The 16,750-nt window shown below is 38.2% G+C and overlaps 1 long non-coding RNA gene across 6 annotated transcripts in view; it reads right to left on the minus strand.

Moving 5' to 3' along the window:
* The window catches only part of LOC103604994, an 85,451-nt gene extending 69,630 nt beyond the window's left edge, over positions 1-15,821 (minus strand). For 2 of the 6 annotated variants that reach the window (XR_551761.1, XR_551762.1), the window contains exons 1-5: positions 15,672-15,781; positions 15,320-15,464; positions 14,562-14,786; positions 12,336-12,505; positions 9,891-10,022 (exon numbers count right to left, since the gene is read on the minus strand). This is a non-coding gene — a long non-coding RNA (uncharacterized LOC103604994). Of the gene's footprint in view, positions 1-9,890; positions 10,023-12,335; positions 12,506-13,067; positions 13,121-14,561; positions 14,787-15,319; positions 15,465-15,671 lie in introns of those variants that run through there. The other 4 variants (XR_551766.1, XR_551765.1, XR_551763.1 and 1 more) reach the window with 4 other exon arrangements.
* Positions 15,822-16,750: the final 929 nt, after the last annotated feature.

Below are 16,750 nucleotides of genomic sequence, written 5' to 3' on the forward strand. Positions count from 1 at the left end.
AAAAAAAAAAAAAAAAGAAAAAAAAAAAAAAAAAAAAAAGAAGTTTATTCAATGTAAACTTCTAAATTCTACTTGGTAAGAAAAATCACTGACTTCATTTAATAATGTGTTGCCAGTTACTAATTACGCCAAAGCACCACTTTTTCTATTTTTACCACACAAAAAGGCTTCTTTTCAAAGCTTATTGATATCATCACAAAATTAAGGTTAAAGTTTCAGAAAAAAAGTTTCCAAGAAGAGAGAGGTTAAGATCAAATGCTTGTTTTGTTGATACAAAATACATGTTTGGCTACTATACAACTTCCCCCAAAATCCATAAAAAGTAAATCTTATTTTGTGTCTTCTTGTTTTTGCTATTTTGAAGATATCCAAGCAGTACAATAAGGTTTTCAATCACCTTAAAATATTGTGAGCCTGAGGAGCTGCAAGCATGAATTATAACTGCTATGAAAAGTTGCTGCATGTCACAAGCAAGCAATTTGTATTCACTCAGAGGAATGCTAAAGATAACAAAAAAACAAACAAAAAGAACAAAACAGAACATTTGTAAGAAAAAGAACAAATGATTTAAGACAAAAAGAACTGCTTTAAATGGCTTAAGTTCCTATTCCACCAGCCGGCATTCATTCATGCAATTACTCAGTATGTATTCATGCTTACTGTATGGCAGGTAATATGTACTGCATGCTAGGAATAGAAATAAGACACTCGTTGACTCTTGTCAAAAATACAGTTTTTCAGAGGACCAGAAAAGTAAAGAGATCACTATAAACAATAAATGGTGGTAAGTGTAACAACAAACATTAACACAAGATACTGTGGAAACACATAAGCATGTTCCCAGCCCACACTAAAGGTGAAGATTGTATAGGTATGAACAGGAACATTCTGGGAAGGCTTCTCTGAGAGGGTGAATTTGAAAAAATTAATTAACCTCTCTGAACCTCATTTGTATGAATTATAGTTACCTTAGAGATTAAAAGAGTTAACATATGTGTACATATATTAATCCCTTATAAATACCCAATAATTATGAATTAGTTACTTCTGTCCCTTAATTTTAATCTTGATATCCTACCTCAGTGTGTGATATTAGGCCTAAACACTTCTCTCCATTTATTTTTTCCAAATCAAGCAAGTGTTAGGAATTGTAAGTGTCTTGGGCCAATTAATAGAGTAGCATACAAGGAGATTCGGTAAGCACAATTTATTTAAAAACAAATGAACAAAAAGTACTTTCAGACCAAGCCTGCAGGTATCCCTCTTAAATTCTTCCATTTCCATGCACTGTATCATAATCAAGACCAAGTGTTTTGAGGAAATACAACACTTTGTATTTCTTTGCATTTCCCATATCCCTAGCACACAGACCCGAAATCTAACAGATGACCAATAAAAGTTGAACTGAGTACAAGGAGTCTCTCTTTGGTCTAGAGAATCACTAAGGATATGCTCTGTTCTCTTTGCAAAAATATAGATAACATGTAATACTTTAATGCGCAACAAGATAGTGCTTCTGGAGATTTAAACTTTAACACTATGCTAGTTAAAATATTATACTGTACATCATAAATGCAGACACCAAAGGTACAAAATCTAAATAAAAGTCTAATCCTCTAACATATTTTTTAGAGCTTATTAAATGTTTGGTGGGCAGCCATTTTCCAATGTACTTTTGGCTATACGAACCTGATTTATGGTGGTAGAGATATCATATGCTAATAGACAACATAGTGAGTTCAAAACACAGGGTTTTTTTTTTTTTTGTCTTTTTCGTGACTGGTAAGGGGATCGCAACCCTTGGTGTGGTGTCGCCCACACCGCGCTCAGCCAGTGAGTGCACCGGCCATTCCTATATAGGATCCGAACCCGTGGTGGGAGCTTCGCTGGGCTCCCAGCGCCGCACTCTCCTGAGTGCGCCACGGGCTCGGCCCCAAAACACAGGTTTTAAAGTGAAACAGATACAGCCTCACATTCTCTGCTATTTACTAGCTGTGTGATCTTCAATGAGTTACTATATCTCTCTAATCCTCAATTTCCTATTCCTGATGAGGATAATTATTTTTATAAGCCTATGGTGGAAGCTTGGTAAATATATTTAGGGGCGGCTAAATTTATTCTCCTTGTCTTCAAGTTCTAAATAACTAAAAGTAGGCCATATAAACACCCTCTTCTTAACCAAACTTTGTTGAAAATGATAAAAAAAAAAATTCTCTCTCCAAATTAATTTAATCTAATAGGATGCTTTAAAGTAGCCTGTTACTAACATTTTCTCTTTCTAAAGTATTAATCAGATGTAATTTAAAATAATAATTTAAAACTTACTTCTTTTCTAACCCATTTGGGGCTGCTACTGTACTACATAACACATGACCATTATCCAACTACATATCTGCTACTTTAGAACAAGAATTTAAAATGCAGAGAAAAAGTAAAAGAGCATTATGCAGGAGTACGTTGTCATACAGAGAAGTCCCTATTAGTTCCAGAATAGGAATGATAGACCACTTCTAAAAAGTCCCATGCTTTTCACATCTTGCAGATCAAATCTATAGAAAACAATACACAATTAAGAGCACATTAGAAGGAATTAGTCACCAAATAAGCAAAAATGATTGCAACTATGGGCCATTTTGTTAACCTGATTTTGAAGCTATAACAGAACAAATTTGGGAAGTAAGGATTCTTAAGTTTTTTTTTAGATTATAGACCCCCTCCAATAATAAGATAAAAGCTATTGCTAGAAGTCCATCCCAAGATAAATACACAAACATTTAGATGAAATATGCACACAATTTCATGGTTTTAACCGACTCACTTTAATTCATCCATGGTCCCCTTATGTAACCCAAAGAACCCCTGCTTTAGGGGACTATATAAAAAGTGCACAGGAAAATTATTATTTTACATAGTGTTTGAGAAACAGTGAGCTACTAAAAAGGTCTAACAAAAAAGAATGAATCTGGAGTTCTTGTTCCAGTACTCTGCCTCTGTGACAGAGTTGAATTATGTAAGCATATTGTGCCTCGTTTTTCTTATGTGTCCAATATGCATGGTGACATCTGCCCTACTTTCTTCTCAAGGCTGTTGTGAGAATCAAATGAGAAAATACAGAATGGCTTTGAAAAAGTCAGAAGCTTATGCAAATGAGAAGTATTATTGAAATTACCACAATAAATAAATAGATTTCTCAAGGTCTGAATCTGTCTACCACAATAAGGAGACACACATTTTTCTCTATTTTATCACAAACAGAAATAACAGGTTAACTTTTCTGCCAAACTTTTGGTTTGGAAGAAAAATGCTCTTTTATTTTTACACTGTTTTGCTAATCCTTCAGCATTACACCAGGGTCAAATCTCAGCAATCAGTACATCAGGAATTCCAGGTGAGGGATGTGCTCTTCTCCCAGATAACCTGAGGGCTCTGAAGGTGTCTGAGGAGGTCCTGCACAGAGCACTCATGGAATCTGTCACTGAGAATATATGAGCCACCTTTTCAGTTAGCCTCCTCATTTTAATACTGCATGCCAAACATTAAGTACCACTTTCTTTCATTGGATGCAGCATTTATTTGTTTCTAGTTTCTAATTAGTAATTGAAATACAAAGAAAGAAATTATATTAGGAAGAATATCATATGGAAAATAATAAACTGATTTACCTGGAAAATGACGTTAAGCAGAATTTTCCTAAAGGTGACTAAATAATTTTAAGAATGAATTCACTAAATTTTACATTTAAGATAAAAGATCACCAGCTGGGGGCCAGCCCGGTGGCGCACTGCTACAGTGCGCCGCTTGGGAAGCGCGGCGGCGCTCCCGCCGAGGGTTCGGATCCCACATACAGACCGGTTCCTGCCCACTGGCTGAGCGAGGTACGGGAGCAACACCGAGGGTTGCGATCCCGTTGCCGGTTCCGGTCCGGTATGGGCGCGACACTGAGGGTTGCGATCCGTTGCTGGACACGAAAAAAGACAAAAAGGAAAAAAAAAAGATCACCAGCTGGTGGAGGGAAGAACCCATTTACTCTTCAAGGCCAATTTTTTGATCAAAGAACATCTCAATGAAGCACTCTAACAATTCCTAAGTTCCCTGATGAAGATACAACTGGTTGGCTAATAAGGAAAAGCCACGATTCTTCAGAAATTTATCTTTTTGTTCCTTTGATGCTCTATTAAAATATGCATCTAATAGCTAAAGAAAAAGTTTAGGATAATTTGAGTAATGTACTAACTTAATATAATGTATATGAATCACACAGTATTGTTTAAGTTAATATATACAGAACAACATAGAAAGCTCAAAAGAAAATGCCACCTCCATAGCAAAATGAAAATGAACTTTGTCTCTGACTATTGTAAAATGCTAATGGTGACTCTGTCTTGGAGATCTTAATACTTCTGTGATGGCAAAACTGACATTTTTAGCTAAGAAAGAACACCAAGTAGACTGGCAGCCCCTTAGTGGAGTACAAGTAAAATATTTTTACCTAATTCTGAAGGAAAAAAAACTGGTACACTATTCTCTCTGCAAATCTACACACATATAACCTAGACCTCTATTACTAGACTTCTTGACAGATCATTTATCCTGAGCACAGGCTTCAATTTCCATCCTTTTCTAGCTTCTTAAAAGCAAATTATTTTCCTTCCAAACCTACTTCTTCCATGGCTCCAATCTTAAAGGAGAGTAGCATAATACTCCTAGACTTCAAGGCTAAATTCACTTTTGGCTCTTCTACTCCTGATTCCCTACTTTTAATTACGAAGATCCTTCTTTCCCCTTCCAGCAAACGTCTCTCAAATCTGTCTGTCCTTTGACTTCCCACTACCCCAAATCAGGAACTCATCATTTCTCCCTGGACTACTACTCTAGCCTGCTAATGTAAAACACTCCCATTCTCTCTCCCCTTTGATCACTCCCTCACAGTGGTGATAGACTTCTCTTCCCCAAACACACATCTATTTACTTCCCCACTTAGAAAGCTTTCTAAGTTTACAGTATAATACAAAGTACACCCTCTGCATGAATCCTTCCCTATTTCCCCCCTTCAGAATAATTTCCCCCATGCTCTTGTTCTTCTTTATTAATACTGCCACTGCAGCACTCATCACAGAATTCCTTAAACTTTTTTACTTAGTTGTGTACATGACTGTCTCCCCAATTAAAACATAAACTCTTTGAATGCAGTGGCTTATATTACTCCTCTTTATATCCCGTATAGCAACTAGCCCAGTGCCTTGCACATGAAATGGGAGCTAATACTGGGATGAACTGCAAGTGATTAAACAATACTACATCCAGACAAACTAAAGAAAATGAGAATCTTTAAAAGCCCATTTCAATACTGGATTGTTTTCTGTGGAAATCTTTCATATCAAAGATTCATTCATTCAACCATATTCTTAGTATACTAGACACAAGATGCTTACCCTCATGCAGCTTATATTTCAGAGTGGGAGATTAAAAAAAAAGTATACGGATAAATTGAAACATAACTACGGGCCGGCCCGGTGGCGCACTGCTACAGTGCGCCGCTTGGGAAGCGCGGCAGCGCTCCCGCCGAGGGTTCGGATCCCACATACAGACCGGCCGCTCACTGGCTGAGCAAGGTGCGGGAGCAACACCGAGGGTTGCGATCCCGTTGCCGGTCCCGGTCCGGTATAGGCACAACACTGAGGGTTGCGATCCGTTGCCGGTCACAAAAAAAGACAAAAAGGAAAAAAAAAAAAAAAAGAAACATAACTACAAAACATAAATAGGATGCGGTCATAGAATACAAATAAGGAGTAGGGCTACAGGAAGTGATTTTGATAAGGTGATCAGGGAAGGTCTCTGAAAAGGTGACATCTGAACTAAGATCTGAAGTAAATGCCTAAAGTTTGATACTACACTGTAAGAGAGATCTCCAGTGAATCATGTGTTCCTTGTAATTTTTGTAAAACAGACTTACTAAGGGTTCATGTATGTGAATTTATTGGTAGTTTTAAAAAACATTGATAAGAATCAATATAAAAAGGAGGATTTAAAATTAAATTATAATACACACAAAAGCATGAGTAAGAAGTAACAAACTACATTAGTTCATTTTTCCTAAGTATAAAATAAAGCTTTAGGTCTACTTTAACATACATATTCAAATTTTAATTAACACATACATTTATTTTTCTGAATGAAAACAAAACTCATTTAGTATAACTCCATGTTGTATAGCTGGTGATGGGTGGTTAACAAGGACTAAAAGTGTATCTGTTTGAATAAGCTTGTTCTTCTAATCGTCAAGCATAATATCAGGCAGGATAAGAACTCCATTTAATAGTTCATATAACCCACAGCACATAGGTACCAAACAGTTTTCAGTTACACTAAAATAGAACCCAATATAAGTGAGAAAAGTACATGAATTACCTTAGGAACTGTGCTAAGGAGAAATAATTTTCAGACGTGAAACAGATGTTCAAATAAGAGACACTTTCTAATTTAACTGTAATTAAAAAAGTAACCACAACTTTTTATCACTGATCTTTTTTGGTCATATAGTCTACTAAACACTATTCTGTTCTACCTGTTTAAATAGCTATCTAAACTATTTAAAATTAAATAAAAATTCAGTTCCTCATTCCACTAGCCACATTCCAAACATTCAGTAGCACATATGGCTAGTGTCTACTGTACTGGAAAGCACAGACAAAACACTTCATCATCACAGAAAGTTGCACCAGACAGTGCTACTTGAGATGCTACTGGAAACAACAAATCTTATCATTTCCCTGAACAAAAACTTTTTCTCTAATAACTAGGAGGCATTAAATAAACCACAAGAAATTTCTTCTTTGAGAGCTATTTATGGTTTAACTTTTGGTTAAATATGGAATTCAATATTGCCCAGTATTAAAACAAGGAGAAAAGCACCTTTCTGTGTGTTATCAATATATATGTTGAAAGTATTACGAAGTAGCATAATGAAGACACTTACTTATACGTAAGAAGTAGCATAATGAAGACATTTCTGGAAGTTTAGAGATTCTTCAGAGAACAGCAGAACAAAGGGGAGGGCGCACAAGAACACATGAGTACCTGTCAGAACTTACAGTTTGGTTGTGGCTGGGCTCATAACCAAGAGAAAAGGCAAAGTTTTCCCAGTTGTCAGCATTCCTATCAACAAGACTTGGCCAATGGCCAACAGCTGCAGATCCATTCTGCAAAGGAAAGGCTAGCCCAAAGCTTGCAATAGTGCTGTGGCTTTGCTGGAATGAGGCCAGTCCCTTTAGGTAATCTGGTCAGCGAGGGCAAAACTCATCCCCAGGACTGTCATTGTCTGATCTGGGTTCTGCTCTCAACTCTTTATGATCTACTTTGACTACTGGAAATCCCAGTGTTCCTTTTGGGACACCATCGACAGACACTTGGGCTAAGAGGACAGCTTCCATTTCACAGAAGATTTTTACAGACTCACAGCTACTGATGAATGTATCCTCTTTGCCTTTTTTCAGTGTGTTGAAACTCCCCAGAGCATTCTGTTTCTCTAGTTGGGTAGTAACAAAAGTATCTGCAATATTTTGTAATTTGTCAATATTATGACCCAAACTTCCAATCAGTTTTTATGGCTGCATCAGTGGTGAAGAGGAGGGAAATGCTGCTTCTGGAAAACAGCATGTGGGCGGCCATCTGTTGGGGTATAATACTGGAGGAATTGTTTCCTGGTAAGAGCAGGTAGAAGGTAGATTTTTAAGTGGGACCACTTCTCTTCTGCATGATAAGTCACAACCACAGCAAGAGCACATTTATCTAGCACTGTTAAAGAATCCACAGTTTAATTTTCCTAGCAACTAATGCTTAAAATCCTTCAATGCCAAACTATTTCTTTTTTAACCACTTTCTTTTACAATATTCCAAAAACAAATGTCTTTTCTTGTCTCCTTAACAAAATATTGACTGAATGATTCAAAGGCATTAGGATTAATGGTTCAATTGTGGTGAAATTAAGTGAATAAAGTGAAGCTTAGTTTACTTCAGGCTGCAGTCACCAGGATGCAGTTTGATGAGGGGAAAGAGTGTGGGCTTGCAACTAGATGTGACTAGATGCAAATGACAGTGCTGTTAGTGATGCAGCCTTAGCTAAATCACGTACTTGTACCAAATGAGGGTTAGTTTCTAGAAATGTAAAATGAGGGTTCATAATATCCACTTTGCAGTGTTGCTTTAAGGATTAAGTGAGAGCATATTTCTGATGCACATGCATACTGCCTGGCATATGACAGGGTCTCGATAAATGGTAGTGCTTGTTCTTATTATGAGACTAAATGGCTCTAGACAGTTCTCTCTCCTCCATTTCTGTACCTACTTCTTGCTGCTATTAGTGAGATGCAACAGTTTTCTCTCTTCTTGCTACAGCTCTCCAATGTTACTTCTTATAGTCTATAGAGGAGGAGAACAGAAAAACCACTCTCCTTGTTTGTAAGGGTAGTGTATGCTACTTGTAATGGATTGAATTATGTCCCCCCCAAACTCACTGAAGCTTGAATTGTGTCCCCTAAGATTTTTGTATTAGAAACTTGGCCCCCACAGTGACTGTTAAGAGGGTGGGAAATCCTATTATTGTAATTGAACGGTGGAGCCCTGAACGAGGTGATTAGACTGTAGGACCAAGCCGTAGTGAATGGATTAATAATGGTGGTCAGGGGCATGGCTCTGAGGGTTTTAAAAGGAGAGTCTGTTTCTGCTCTCTCTGTTCCTCCATGTTGCAATGTGATACTCTGCCATCACTGAAGTCCCCACCAAAGAAAGCCTTCATCAGATGTGTTCCCTGGACTTGGGACTTTCCAGCCTCTGAAAATGTAAGCAATAAATTGTTTTCTTTATAAATCACCCAGTTCCAGGTATTTTGTTATAAACAACAGAAACAGACTAATACACTACTCAATGTGTGGTCTGCAGACCAGCAGCACGGAATTAGCATCACCTGTGAGACTGCAAGAACTTCACCCTCTCAGGCTCCACCCTAGACCTAGTGAATATATAGAAGGGAGGGACCCAGGAATCTGTGTTTTAACAAGCTCTCCAGGTGATTTTTTTGCATGTTAACATTTGAGAAGCACTGATATAGACTATATGGGCATTGAGTGAACTGCTTTAGAATGTAGGCTTTGTGGCAATAAAATAGCTCCATGGCTCAGAAGATTTTCCAGCTATTTCTGAGTTTTGGCTGGAGAGCTAAAGCTGCCAAACGATCCCATTCAAAAGATGGAAAAAATAGGGGCATGACTGAACTTGAAAATGTTTCAGAGTGATGCATTTGATTTAAAAAGAGATCCTATAGATAGAATAGAGAGTGGGATATGGGAGTTGTAGAGGTGCTTGTAAGCATTCCTGCTGATGATAAAGTCCAGGACAGGTGCAGGCAGACTGCTAGATAAGGAGAGGGGGTGGTTCCTGAGTCAAGGAAAGTGAGCCTGGAGTACTGGATGTTCATTCATATGGCAAGTGAAGTTGTCTAGAATGATTGGTTTAGGTAGTAAGAAGAGAGAAAGACAAAAAAAACTTTAAAAAAAAATGGAAAAGTAAATCAGAAGATTAATAAAAGAAATTTGACTATGGTAAGAGGAGCCAGAGTATGCCCGAGCAAGAAGGCATGAGCCTCACCTGTTTTTTAAGTTCTCCTGAGGACCTGTGCTGGGTATCTTTTGTTAAACTGAGTGTGAGTTACTGATACCAGAAAGTAGTGATAATGGATCCCTTCCATATATTCTATGATTTTTAAGTTTAATCTTCCATTTATTTATTCTGAATATCAGGTTTTGCTATACTGCTAAAACATGTACAATTGAATTGTCTGTAAATATGCAGAACTATAAGAGGAAGGGTTGTAATTTCATTATTACTATTTTTACCTTCAGGTGGTGAAGCAGTAAAACCTGATGGGTTTATTTCCATAAATCCAGGGTTAGTCAGGGACTTTCCTCCGCTGCTGGAGTGCCTCAGCTACACAATTGATTTTACTTTCTCCTGAAAAATCTTGCCATCTAGAATCAAAAAATTTTTTGAGACAGCAAAAGTCAGAAAAAGGATAAAACAAAATATAACTTCAAAAGAAAAACATTAAATTTTGACAAAAAGATGTTCAAGGAGGAAAAAAATATGGCAAACTTTATACTAATGCGCACTTATGTGACTTATTATACTCTGATTTCTTATTACAGATTTTTGTTGTTGATTATTACTGGCCACATTAACTTTTCTTTGAATTCCAACTGTACTTAGTTATTTCTATGGTTTAACACTTAATTGTTCATTTTTTATATGTTATGATTTCTCAAGGACACTGTTCATCTGTCTAGTCCTCGAGGATGGGACTGTGTCTTATGTTTTTATACATCCCCTTCAGTGTCTAACATGACTCCAAGACTAATACACCCAGTTTAACCTTCCTCTGTGAGCTTCACACTTGTAAATTCGATGGCTTGGTTTCTTCAGTGTACCACAAATGCAACCAATCTACATCGGCATCATCTTTCTGCCCTCAATGCACTCCTCCTGTTGTGTTCTCTGCTTAATTTAGCAGAAGCCCGCTCCCCACCACACAACTGGAGCCACCTTTGAATGACCACCTTTCCTATATCTATGGCGAGTCACTCACCAGGTTCTACTGACTTTATTTCCTATTTCTTCAGCTCTTCTCATCCCTACCACAGTGCTATAATGCAGGCTTTATCATCTCTCTCACCTGGATTACCATCATGGATTTCTAAATGGCATCCCTGATGGACATCTTGTCTTTGTCACTTTCAAATCCTCACAGCTACCACAGTTCTCTCTCAAATGTTGACTCCTGCTTAAAACCTGCCAGTGGCTTTCTGCTACCTCCTGACCACCTTGGATAAAGCTCAAGCTTCTTGTCTAGAAGCATCTCCACAATTTGTCCCCAGGCTGCTCTCCAGCCCAGCTTCTTACATGACATTTCAACAATGCCAACTTCTCATAGCTCCCTGGTGTTTCCTTTGCCTGGAAGGCCTTCCCTTGGACTCCAAGCATCCTTTCAGACTCAGCCAGAATCACCTCCTCCAGGAAAGGCTCTCTCCATCCTCATCATGTTCTGTGCTACCAGAAAACGAAATGTTGACTTCTTGCTATGCTTTCCACACAGTGAGGTGCAATTATCTGTTTATGTCTCTCACCCCTCGACTAGACTGCAGGCCTCTTCATATTCTATTCATTTTCGTGACTACCCTGCTCCCAGAATCTCACACAACACTTTATGCACTAAGTGTGCTGAGCCCACCACAAAGATATAAGCCATCTAATTTCATTTGGACTTTTACAGCTGCTCAATCACTTCATTCATGTATAACATTTCTTAAAATGGCTGTTGACAACCAGTTTTCCACTCTGAATTTACTACCCGGCTTTCTCACAGGCTCACTCTTGCTTGCTTTCTTACCACATTACATTTTTCCTACTTCTTTAAAAACTCCGATTATTCCATCTTTCTCTTATACTGACTCTTCTTTCTTGTCCCACCCTCCAAACAGTCATGTTACCAGTAGCTCTATCCTTAGTTTCCTCTTTCCTTCTCTCTCTAAACACTTTTCTTCGGTGGCCTCATCTATTCTCAGGGCTTCAGCTCACTTCTACATGGGTAGCTCCTTGTAACCTCCCCCACATTACAACCCTCCTTTCCAATCGTCTGCTAGATAATTATGCTATGAACAACTACAGGGCACCTCGAATGCAACGTGTCATTACAGTGTCCTCCTAATATCTCAGAGCCATCCCTCCTACCCTCCCATTTCTCCACTTACCCCTCTTTCCAGTTCCACTGCTACTATGTCCAGATTCTATTATTTTGTCTCTTACAGACTACTATAATTAGTCTTACTTCCCCTAGTTTCTTATTCCTCAATCCTACTGCAATAATTTACTTTCCTTTGCTCAAAACAAACAAAACACTTTCAATGACCTCTAACTAGAATACAAGTTCAAATTCTCTGGCCTTACATTCAAGGACCAATTTATTATGACCTTATCGGAAAAAAATAAATAAATGATAGTCTTAAACTATATTTATGGCATTATTTCTCATTTCTCCTTTATAGATCCCCTATACAAAGGTCGAATTCATTAGTTCTTACTTTTCTAAAACGCTTTAAAGAAAAATGTAATCATTTAATAATGAAAAGAACCAGAAGGGTACCTTAGTTTGAGTAAATATACCCTAATGAGTTTCCTTCATTTACTTCAGGAATAACTGAAACACAAAACTATTACTGGAAGACTTTGATGAAGAGATGAGTATCACTGCATATGAAACTGTGAGAACAAATTTTGTGAGGTCATACCTTCAAAATGTGATAGCCAACGACACATTTTCATTTGATCAACACCTGATGAATCATGGAAAGTCCATCACAGTTTTCTAAGTCCTGTACTGTTGGTTATACTGAAGTAATGAGAGTATAACTTGCAGTGCTAACGCTTGAGTTTCTTCACAGCTATTGAGTTCAACAACCTAAAAAAAAGTAGATATATTTTTCTCCTGATTTGCTGAGAGTAAAAATTTAACATGTGCAATTATTAACTTTATGTAATATTAATCTGTTTATATGAAAGTTTATTTTTTAATACTCACATTGTAACAATTTAAGAATTGTGGATAAACAGAGCAGAGAGAGGCATAAATTCCATTCTCATTAATGACTTTAGTACATTATAAATGGACTAAAATAACATTTTAGTCCATTTATAATGTACTAAAGTCATTAGAGGTCAGTAGCATTTTATAATCAGTGATCTGAATTGTCAGCAAAATGTTTCAAGTTTTCAGTAGAATAGCCAATCAACAAATAGACTGTTCATAAAAAGACATGATGCTTGCCCCCTGTGGGGCCTACTGTCTACTCAGAGATAAGACCTACCTGTAAAAACCATGTATTGTGCCTCATACTTCAATTCAGCCAAGACTTTCTGACAACTACTGTACATAAGAAACATACACCCATTATCATGATAAAAGACAAAGAATAAGACAAAAGAAATGCCATGAGAGCACAGAAATCACTTCTGATCCCTACCTGCTTGGTTTAGGGAAGACTATGAGAAGAGGAGATGGTCTGGTAGGAGAGCCCAATCCTGGAAAAGCAGAGATAATGGGGTGGCTGGGACACAGCCTGGAGAGGGATAAAAGCCTGCACTAGAAGTCCATAGTACACCTAGGAGGCTGCAGATTGCCTATTTAGCTGGATGATGGACATTAGGCTCAAATGGCAGGCTATGCATGTAAAGATTTCATGGAGACTGAAGTTTATTTAGGTCGGGGAGGGAAAGATACAAAGTTTCTAAGTTTTAAATGTGAAAACATACTTTAAGTATTGGCAAGATCCTAATATATGTAAGATAAAAATTTAACCATTTTCTTAGGATCCAATCACTATCAGTAATCATAACAAAATTATATTTAAAACCTTGATGAAAGAGGAAAAACCAAGTATATACATTTTGAAATTGTACAATGATATAAAAGATTACAAAATATTAATGAGGAGTTAAAGAGCTTTAAATTTTAAAACACTAGGGGAAAATCTATTCTTCTAAATAATACATGCAAAAAAAAAGTATGCAAAAGGAAGAGGAGGAAAAGATGACAGCTTACAGAGTATGGTAGGTCAAGTGCTAACAAGATATAAGAACGCTAACAACAAACATTGATATGCCCCTTATTGCAAAATTAATCAAGGTGGACCTGTTAAAGAAAGAAAGCCAATTAGGGAGACAGGGTGAAAATTCGATAAGTTTGCAGAAGCTATACTTAGGGGTAAAAAGAAGATGGCATTCTGAGGATAAAGGAAGATTGAGGCTGCTTTAATTAAACAGGGATATGGACCCTGAGGAAGGAGAAATGATTTGTGCCAAAGTGAAACCGTTTGTGCCCGCTATTATGGATTTTAGAAATCTCTGAAAAAGTCAATGTATAATTATTGACCTGCCTACATTGTCCTTGCCCTCAAATAAGTAAATAGAACAGATATTAAGTGATTTACTCTAAAACAGTACTTATGGCCTAAGTAAAACTTTTTATTTCTCCTATTTAAACAAACTCCAGACCCAAATAAATAAAAATTTCTTAAATTTTTAAATTTTTTTGACCTTTGGTTTTTTCCCCCATGCATTAGAAAGCTTTAAGAGATAAATGTTTCTTTTTCATATATACCTTATTTTTAAAAATACATTTCTTTCATCTCATTACTACAGCATTCATTTTTCTTTCCAAAAGCAATTTAAAATTTCATACATTTAACATTTCAATTGTTCTAAAAGCATTTCTGGATAATAGAAAACTTCTAAAAGTCTTCATAAATTAGAAGAAACCATAATCATCTATGGCAGAAAGTTTGATGACATCTTTAATATGCAATTTTTTTAATGCTAAAAATTTAATATAGTTGAGTGCAGCTTTTTTTTTTTTTTTTTGGTAGTCCAAAAGAAACTATCAATAATAAAGAAGTAGGTTCTCTTTAGACAAAACTATAGAATCAGTGATTCTTACCCTAGCAAAGAGAAAAACATACCAGTTCCACCAATCTCATGCAGAATGCCTTGAATAGTTTTACATTGGGTAGGCTAGAGATTCTTTAGATGATGAAGTTCTAATATGATGCTCTGAACTTCTTTTGAGCTGAAGGGTCTTTGAGAGCTGAGTTTTCATCTGACCTTTAAGCTTTAAGTCGAATTACTGGCTCATACACGGTATACTGAGCAGGACAGTAAGTTGTATAAACAACTGAAAGACTTTCCTGAAACACAAATATTTTCCTTCGATAACTAAACACAGTTTTAAAAGTAAGTTACCAACTAGCAAATAAATATTTCAAAATAAAAAGACATTCAACTGATTTTTTTCCTTGTCTTAAAAAAGGCGGCTACTATACTAAACCAAGATGAACGTGAGAAGCAAGGCTGCTTTCCACAGAGTTAATGATCAGTTTCACTGAGTAGTGATCAACAGTATAAACACATCGAGATTGAGGATGATTCAACTTTGATCAGTTTAGGATAAATACTAAATTATACTTAACTATTGCTACTAATAACAGCTATATCTTACACCACACTCATTATATACCAGGCACTGTTTTAAGTAACAACTTATAAATATTGGGAACTCTGAGTCAATTTATCTGAAGTTTTTGCTTTGGATTTGCTCATAGGCTGGCTACTCATTTCAAAGTGACTCTAAAGTAGATCATTTTTCCTACTAGAATAAAATTCCAGACTTCCAGCGCACTTAAAAACAAAACAAAAAGTCTTTCAAACGAGAGTGCTGTACCCAAGAAAAGTGTCCTTCAAACATGGATAAAATCCTCTCCCATACAAACGAAGGCTGAGAGAATTGATCACAGCAGACCACTCTTACAAAGCGCTAAAGAGCTCTTCCATCTGACAGATGATGCTGAAATGCACCACCACCACACCTGAAGGTACAAAAGTCACCGGTAAGGCAAGTATCAAAATAAACTCAGAAGACACTCCAACTGTAAGGATGATGAGAGAACCGCTTCCCGCCCCCGCCCCTGATGGCCGCGTCTCCCGCTGCACTCGCGCTCGCGGCCGCCCCGGCTCACCAGGACCCCGACCGAAGGCCACAGCCCCGCGACCCCGAGGCCACAGCCCGGCCGCACCTGCTCACCCTCCGCCCTTGGCCGCTCCTGTCCTCGGCCCCGCTCCGGCCCTCGCCTCTCCTACCCTGGCAGTCTCCTCAGTCCGCCGCTGCTGTGCAGCTCCACGCTCTCGTCCGCACTCAGTGGATCTGAAGAGCGTCTGGAGCGCCCGCTAACGCCCGGACTGCCGACAACCGCCAGACAACGGCAACATCCGGGCTCCCGCCTCCCGCAGAGGGGAGGGGCTCTCAGGGAGGAGCGCCGACGCCAGAGTGGGCGGGGCCGGGCGGGGGTGTGAGAAAGTGAGATGGTAATTAGTAATTGTGCCTCCATCAGACTCCAGCTAAGTGCTCAAGCGACGGAAAGCTGACCATCGCTGTGGCCTCCGTCCTTGCGGTCAGGCCACGTGCCATCGGCTCACAGGGAGTTAAGTGATAGTGTCTGTAAGATGCATGTCAATGGCAGGAGCAGATTTCTGCTTAAAACTCACTGTGAAAAGATGCGGTGGGGGACTCAGGCCAGCATGAGAACCCAGGCAGCCTCTGTCTCTCCCCCTCACACACACCCTTTCTTATCTTATTTCTGCTTCTCTTTTTCCCGTTTGCGTCTTCGGGAACTGCACTCACTTCCCCCATGAGCACAGGATGCAGAAGGGCCCCACGGAGCCTGCTGTCCTTCTGCGTCTCACCCACCCCATCTAGCGTGTCCACTGACTTCACTTTTCACACACGAGTTGCTGTTTTAAAGATATACGAAACTACTGTGTGATGTCAACTTCATAAATGAATTAAGGTGAACACTAGAAATAACGTTTTGATTCAAAAAACCTCTAATCAATAAGGCTTATGAAAGTTTTCAAAAAAGTCAGGTTCCCCCAAGTATTGATTTCCTTAAATGTAAACACGAACTTTTATAAGTTACCTGCACCTGTTCAAGCCCATTTCCTAGGGTTATGGAGTGGAGCACATGCGCACGTGCATACGCACATGCACACACATGTAACCTGCATGCACACGTACACATGCATGATTACACATTCCTCACATACACATCTGCATGCACACTTGCATGAACATGTGCATACGCACATGATTGCACGC

This window comes from Galeopterus variegatus, unplaced genomic scaffold (assembly GCF_000696425.1).
Source record: "Galeopterus variegatus unplaced genomic scaffold, G_variegatus-3.0.2 Scaffold5528, whole genome shotgun sequence".
NCBI lineage: Eukaryota > Metazoa > Chordata > Mammalia > Dermoptera > Cynocephalidae > Galeopterus > Galeopterus variegatus.